Below are 5,886 nucleotides of genomic sequence, written 5' to 3' on the forward strand. Positions count from 1 at the left end.
ATCATAATCACGCTCATACATTGAGGTATGACAACCACCATATGCGTAGGATATTTACTATTACAACATGGCGCGGAGCTCAAACCCACCAGATATTTTGAGCCAGTAGGTCGAAGATAAGCCTCACTATCTTTCAAATTCATCTCGTTTTCCAGAGCCTCTCACCAACCTCCAATTTTCTGCTCCGTCTGTAACGCTCCAGGTAACACTTCCACACTCAAGGACGTAACCAGCCCATGGGCACGCTCCAGGCGTTCCAATGACTCCATCGAGCTGGTCATGCTGTAAAATCCCAAAGCAGTAATCAGGTTCATTTCCGTTACTCCATGGCAGTTCGCAATTAATTCCATTTCACTTTTGTCCGACATACTTATTCTTCCATAAAATTTAGCTAGTTGGCGATTCTTATTCCTTAGAAGAAATCAACTCCCCCTTACCCAGTGGTTTTTATACATTCTTCCAGTACAGGAGTGGGGATGCAATCCACCAGGAATCCCGCAAAACAAAGGGAATCTTTGCGCTTAGCCCAGTCTATCGCAGAGTCATCTCTGCTGATCAAAACTCGCAGGGCTTCCATCAGTTCCTGCTCCTTCGATCTCGAATCGTTACTGGCCTCGAACTATGATGTAAAAACTCCCATCAAGCACCAAGCCAACCGTATTTGCAAGTCGGTCCTTGCGCATTGGTATTCCAGGTACGCCGCCACCGTTGCAGGCGCATACATGGTCTCCTCGAAGTATTTCTGGAGGGTGGCCATCCTGGAGATTTTTAACAACTGTTCCAGTCCAATTTCGTTCGCCGCTGAAGACATCACAGTGCCAAATTCCTTTCGCTTCAGATTAGAGTTTTCCGTCAATTGTTGTAGGTATTCTTGCATGGCTTTCTTCTCACTCCAGGCCATCAAGTGCCCTCTCGCTGAGTTCCTTACCTTGAGCATCTCCACGTAACCCCGGAAGGATCACCCATGTGGACTGAGTCGGGTACTGTGATCCGACTGTACTCGACCACGCCGAGTTGTCCCTCCAGCTTCATCCGTGCCATGTTCTTCCGCGAGGGTTTATAATCATCAAGCCCACCAGATCCACACTGGCTGTTGACTTCCATTTTCAGTGTGGTATATGCCAAGTTTCGTGCAGTCTTCTTCGATTTCGAGGTTGTTGAGATCAAGCCAGCCAATAACATGGGTGGTATCAGACTTTCTTTTTCTCTCCCACCGAATGCCGCGCAATCTCCTCACCCAATCTAATTCGGGCGAGATACCTTGGCTAACGAAGCCACTACCGCATTCGCCTTTGACATTATTACTCTTTGATTCACTGTTTTACTCCCTACTCTGCTTTTCAACCTCTTCAGCACTTTCTTGGCTCGCTTGACGAGTTGCTTCCTCGTGATCTGATAATCGTCGGCACTGTCTTCCGTGACTGACTCGGTCAGAACGTCAGACTCTGCAGACCTCATCAGTTTCCGTAGAACTTCGCGCATAATGGGCTGATTCAACCCCACTTTATCACTAAACCCACGCGTGGCCGAAAGGAGGAAAAACTACTCAAGTGGCAAGGGACATCGGACAGGGAGGAAAACCTCTCAGATCCTTGGTGGCACGAACGACCACCAACGAAGAAGAAAACAGCAGCCAAAACCTCGGAAATTATCCAAATAGACGTCAAAGACGCCAGAGAAATACTTTCCTCAAGGCCACCACCAGTCAAAATCTTCCCGACAATAACCTTCACTGAAGAAAAAACACAACCAGCCAAACAGCGCATCCCCAAAATGAGACAACACAGGCGGTACAAACGGACAACTTTAAAGTGTTGGTGGGAACTCAAACAGACATTAGTGAGGAACGGCCTGAGACACAAGAGGTGTTCGAGAGTAGTATAAACTACGATATCGCAAGCCAGGAGGAAACTGCCCTGAAAGAAGAACCGCCCACTATGACAAGAACACAACCCAAAGCCACACAACTGGAAGCTAGCCACCATTAAATCACAGAAGAGATAGTGGCAACCGTAAACCAGACAACAATGACGGAAGCAGAGGAGGACACACCTCTGTTCCGACAAAGACTGCAGAAGGTCCTGGGGGTCAAATTCATTGCCACAGCTACCATAAAGGACAAGCATCTCAGACCGCTCATCAATTTTGTGAAAAAGCGGGTTTGGGACGCGATAAAATCCGCCTACGGACAGTATTGGTTTGATCGTTATCCCAACACAGTTGCGTCAAACAATAGTGAAAAGCCTACACTTGACACACCCAGAGTCGGCCGCCAGGCTGGATTTATGTCAAAACGATCCACACATCCACTGATCAAAATCCAGATGGCGAAAAATTGCAAACACTGTACAGAGCAAGGTAAAAACCTTAAACCAGTAAAAGGGAAAAATCATTTATTCCAAATGAGTTCGGTCGTAGAACCAAATGAAGAAGTACAATTAGATTTTGCCGGGCCCCTTCCCGATGAATTAAATAAGGACGCTTACATACTCGATGCTATAGGCAAATGATCAAAGTTTCAGACAGCGAAAGTTGTTTTGAATACTACAGCGGATGTCGCCATAAAATTCATGCAACGGTATATTTCCAAGAACGGAGTACCCCGTCGACTTAGATGTAATCAAGCACAAACATTTACGGCAGAAAATTCCAACTTTTTTGTCACACATATCATATTAAGTTATTTTTGCACCGGGAGACGATCAGAGAGCCATATGGGTGGTAGAAAGAATGATACAAACATTAAAGCGTCAACCAGGGGTTATGAGAATAGATCCAGCAAAGACACCCTACAAATTAGCTTCGGACGTTGCCAGGATAGTAAAAACTTTGCGCATAACACCACATGGTGTAACAAAAATAACAAAAACAAAAACTACTCAACTGGCAAGGGACATCGGACAGGGAGGAAAACCTCTCAGATCCTTGGTGGCACGAACGACCACCAACGAAGAAGAAAACAGCAAACAACAAAAAGAAGCAGAGGAGGACACACCAGAGGAGGACAAACCAGACAAACCCAGCCACACAACTGGAACCTAGCTATGCTTTTAAACCCTTGGATGGCGTTCGTTATGTTCACCCAGACAGCAGGAAGCTCAGAGCGAAGTGGATAGTAATTGTTGGGATCGACATATCTGTTCAGCGCGGGGATGACCACGTTGAATCGTCCCTCCGCTAGACTGGTAACTATCGTGTACACAAACTGCAATGGTTCTGGCAATGCAGCATATCCCGGTGTTAGCACAAAAAAAATCTTCACTACGTTTTTGGTGAAACGTTGCCGGTCATGCCCAAAAGTAGTGTCATAATTGCTTCTCCCATGACCACATTACTGGGAACTGATCCATCCGTGGGGCGAGTCATCTGGTACAGACGGACAACTTTAAATTGTTGGTGGGAACTCAAACAGACATTAGTGAGGAACGGCCTTAGACACAAGAGGTGTTCGAGAATAGAATAAACTACGATATCGCAAGCCAGGAGGAAGGTTCCCTGAATGATGAACCGCCCACTATGACAAGAACACAACCCAAAGCCACACAACTGGAAGCTAGCCACCATTAAATCACAGAAGAGATAGTGGCAACCGTAAACCAGACAACAATGACGGAAGCAGCTCTGTTCCGACAAAGACTGCAGAAGGTCCTGGGGGTCAAATTCATTGCCACAGCTACCAAAAAGGACAAGCATCTCAGACCGCTCATCAATTTTGTGAAAAAGCATGATTGGGACGCGCTAAAATCCGCCTACGGACAGTATTGGTTTGATGTCCGCAACAGACTGCATGGGCGGGAGGACTGTCTGCTGATTGACGAACGCATCGTTATCCCAACATAGTTGCGCCAAACAATGCTGAAAAGCCTACACTTGACACACCCAGAGTCGGCCGCTATACTGAAATTATGTCAAAACGTGTGGTTTCCACATTTCCACTGATCAATCGTCCAGATAGCGAAAAATTGCAAGCACTGTACAGAGCAAGGTAAAAAACCTAAACCAGTGATAGGAAAAAATCATTTATTCCAAATGAATTCGGTCGTAGTACCAAATGAAGAAGTACAATTAGATTTTGCCGGGCCCCTTCCCGATGGATTAAATAAGGACGCTTGCATACTCGTTGCTATAGCCACATGGTCAAAGTTTCCGACAGTGAAAGTTGTTTCGAATACTACAGCCATAAAATAAATTCATGCAACGGTATATTTCAAAGAACGGAGTACCCCGTCGACTAAGATGTGATCAAGCACAAACATTTAGAGCAAAAATATTTCAATTTTTTTTGTCACACAAATCATTTTAAGTTACTTTTTGCATCGGGAGACAATCATAGAACCATAGGGGTGGTAGAAAGAATGATACAAACATTTAAGCGTCAATTAGGGGTTATGAGAATAGATCCAGCAAATACACCATACAAGTTAGCTTCGGAAGTTGCCGAGATAATAAAAACTTTGCGCATAACACCACATGGTGTAACAAAAATTTCACCTTTTGAAGCACACATGGGCAGAAAACCAAATACTCCTCTTTCAAACTTGGCAAAAACTAGTTCACCCACCAATCTTAACTGGGAAAATGCAGAACACGCGTGTTTGGATCAAAAAAACCTCACAAAGTCACCTCTGCCAGCTGAAATCATGTATGACTTGCAACATTGGTCGGAGGATGAAGTTTCGATCAACCAACGACAACAGCTACATACACAATCAATTGGAGCAGACAAGACATCAAAATAAACACCAGGTGCGAAACGCAAACGCAACATAGCAATAAATATAAATAAAATAAACAATAGGTATAAAGGAATACAAACATCCACAGACAAAAACATTAGCAAACGCTTAGAACAAGTGGCAAGAAAAATGATCCGAATGGCAACTAAAGTAAAAGATCCCAAAATTTCCCAACAAAATAAAAAAAATCGACGACAAAAATTTTAACATACACACCACATACAGCATGGGTACAGGCATTCGGGAAACAACCTATACTTCTAAGAAACAGTGGGGTTGCTTTTGTACATAATTCTTTAATCTACGGACCGTGTCGACCGGGTTGAGTGACTACGTAGCTTACAAATCGGCATGGAGAGCAGAACCTTGTCTTCGTTTTTTAAGACATCGAGGACTCGACGGCGCCTCATCATAGTATGTTCCGGGAAGGTGAACAAACAGGGCTGACAACAAAATTGACAAAAAAAGGAGCAAACAACGCTACAGGAGCAGAGCAACAAACAAACCAGCCCAACCAAACGGCGAGGCAAACCAATAAGAAAGAGGACGGATGGACGTCCGTGTGACAAACCGCGAGAATTGAGTCTTTCCTCACTGGAGAAAAGCACAAGAACTCAAGTCCCGACCAAGGAAACAAACACCCATGGTGACACGGAGAGCAACAAGTCTTCAAATTCAGAAGCGGCCGAACCATCGCCCAAAAGGGCTAACCAAAAGAAAACACCGCCAGCAACAAACTCAATTCAGCGAACATGGCACCATGGAGACTCTTCACTCGCCACTGTCAGTCAGCCTTGGCAAAAGATTTTGGGACCCCATCCCGATAAACACCATCGATGAGTCAACCACACACAGAAAGCTGTTGAATTTCAACATTGATTCGCCATCAGATCAAATACACCCACCGAAAAAAAGAATCCTCAAATCGCTCATTCAGAAAATGGGCTACGCGGACAAATCAACCGAGTATCAGGCGTCTATGAATTTTCTGGAGGCGATCAGCCCAAAAAAATAAGCGAAACAAACGGACAAAGTTATCGATTTCATTTCGTCAGACGAAAGCCCGAAAAAAATTGATATCCTATACTTTGAAAATAAAAAAGAATATTGAAGCGGACAACATCACAAACAATGATGCCACACAAGAGGA

This window comes from Symsagittifera roscoffensis, chromosome 6, assembly GCF_963678635.1.
Source record: "Symsagittifera roscoffensis chromosome 6, txSymRosc1.1, whole genome shotgun sequence".
NCBI classification, from domain to species: Eukaryota; Metazoa; Xenacoelomorpha; order Acoela; family Convolutidae; genus Symsagittifera; species Symsagittifera roscoffensis.